The sequence below is a fragment of the Brachycentrus maculatus genome, unplaced genomic scaffold, assembly GCF_059751285.1.
Source record: "Brachycentrus maculatus isolate JH-2025_06_01 unplaced genomic scaffold, ASM5975128v1 h1tg000873l, whole genome shotgun sequence".
In the NCBI taxonomy this organism is placed as follows: domain Eukaryota; kingdom Metazoa; phylum Arthropoda; class Insecta; order Trichoptera; family Brachycentridae; genus Brachycentrus; species Brachycentrus maculatus.
In genome coordinates this window covers 115,449-117,500 of record NW_028281599.1, presented here as the reverse complement: position 1 = coordinate 117,500, position 2,052 = coordinate 115,449, and the positions used below count along the sequence as shown (strand labels likewise).

The 2,052-nt window shown below is 32.7% G+C and overlaps 1 protein-coding gene across 1 annotated transcript in view; it reads right to left on the bottom strand.

Annotated features, from left to right (window-relative positions):
* LOC148299958 (uncharacterized) overlaps positions 1-49 on the bottom strand; it is a 6,494-nt gene extending 6,445 nt beyond the window's left edge. The window contains exon 1 of the mRNA XM_088275459.1: positions 1-49. This exon is cut by the window's left edge and continues 324 nt beyond it. The gene's annotated coding sequence lies outside the window, so the exon portion shown is untranslated.
* Between the last annotated feature and the right edge of the window lie 2,003 nt (positions 50-2,052).

Sequence of the window (2,052 nt, the reverse complement as noted above, 5' to 3'; positions counted from 1 at the left end):
GTTTTTGTTAGATATTTAAACTCATGTAAAATCATTTAAAACTAGCAAACTAAGCATCGGAAATGAATCAAAATGGGCTTTAATTCTCATATTGATTTTTAACATTTTTTTTATTTGTTATTAATACATATACGAGTATATATAGTACATATTCAGATTATTTTTATTGTGATTTTTTTTGGGGATACCAACCAAGCCATCTTACGTGTCTTATCGGTAGAATTCTTTTTTACTACATTTTTTTATTGCATTATCTATGTTTACATAATATACATATCTGCACCAACAGAACCTAAACTTTTTTCAGCACCCCCCCTGCCAAAATTTTCTTCAACATTGTCAAAGAGAAGTAAATTGCTATAATGTCCCCATCATAACGTAAGGAAAAGAATAAAAATATATGCCCCAGCCTTCCTGACCCCAGTGCCTCCTAGAAGACCACTCCAGTCATTCTGGCGGGCGATACTGCTTCGTTAAGAACCTACGATCTACACACTGGTGTAGATCGTAGGTGGTGCCTTAAATACATGGTGGAACCAGTATTTAAGGCACCTACCAAATCAAGAAATTTTAGAGGTGCATATTTACCATAATATGGTAACATATTTAACATATTATGTGAGCCTACTTAACTGAGCACAGGCAATCAAAATTAGAAGCAATTGTGTTGTTTTCACAAAACTAGTCTTTCTTTCGCGGCACACCAGTGTGCCGCGGCACACACTTTGCGGAGCAATGATCCACACCATAGGTTCCCAAACTTTTTTAGTCTGACGCCCTTTTTAAAAATTACTCGAGAAAAGAGAAAAAAAAACATCAAAATATCCCCTTATGGAAAGAGGGATAGAAAAAATATTTTGCCTACTTTTCAGTGCTTCTATCCGGCCTCTTATGCCCTCGAAAAAACTTCGAAGAGGGCATTTTCGCACATTTTGTGAAAGACTGTTCTATACCATCAATAACGTTATCGCTAAGAATCATGGTACTATGGAAATAAAAAAATCGAATAAACTGTTTAAAAAAACAAATTATACCACGTTAGTCCCGATTTCATATTTTTCACCACTTTTCGATAATTTATCAAACACTTATTTATAGTTTATTTTTATTTCTTTTCGATTTTCAAATATTATTATTTTATTTCAAATACTAAACAAAAACTCTTCTTTAGTTTTTCAACCATTTTGAAAACATGACAATAACAAAATTGTCTGTCAAAAACTAATAATCATATCAATTTATTGAAATATATAATTATATTTAACGTTATTTATTATTATACATATTTACTTGTTTCACCTGTTAATTTAACGGTCGTTAAAAAAAAACACGATTGATTTGATAATTTTAATGTAACGTCACAATTTCTTTTGCACTTAGCACTTTTTGAACGATACCAAAGAAATATTGCAACAAATGTACCTACGTAATGGAAATTTCCACCCTACTTTCTATGTTTTAACAGCTTATTTACACCGCGAACTGTTTATAACACGCTTTATTTTATTGCCACGCAAATAAATTGTAACAATTGATAGGTTTCCATTTTCATTACCCTAAATACTGCTCGAGTTCGGTTTATACAGTGTATTCCCGCCAATATCAAAACAAAGCCATCTTATTCGCTCTCACATCGCTTTATACGGGAGCGAATGAAACGGCAATGGTATAATTTGAATCTCGTTCGAATATTGGGTTATAAAAAACTTCGCGCCTTTATGTTCATTATCTATGGAAAACAGTTGCTGTCAAGGGGCCTCATTTTATTTCGTTTTTTTTACAATAATTTTGTTTTAATGAGTTTGCAAAGGGATTTTATAACAAGCATAAATTTATAGAGAATCTAAAATGAATCCTTGTTTACCTAACAGAGATCCCCTATATACGAACTCGTATTCCTTTTTTTGGTGTAAAAAATACATTTATATTAATAACTGTTCAAACATATTTCCATGGACAGCTAGACGCACCAATGAGTCCATTCGCCAGGAACTACGCTTGGATGGCTTGACTCTGGCCAATATCTGTACCCGACGGATCCTCCAGTTCTTT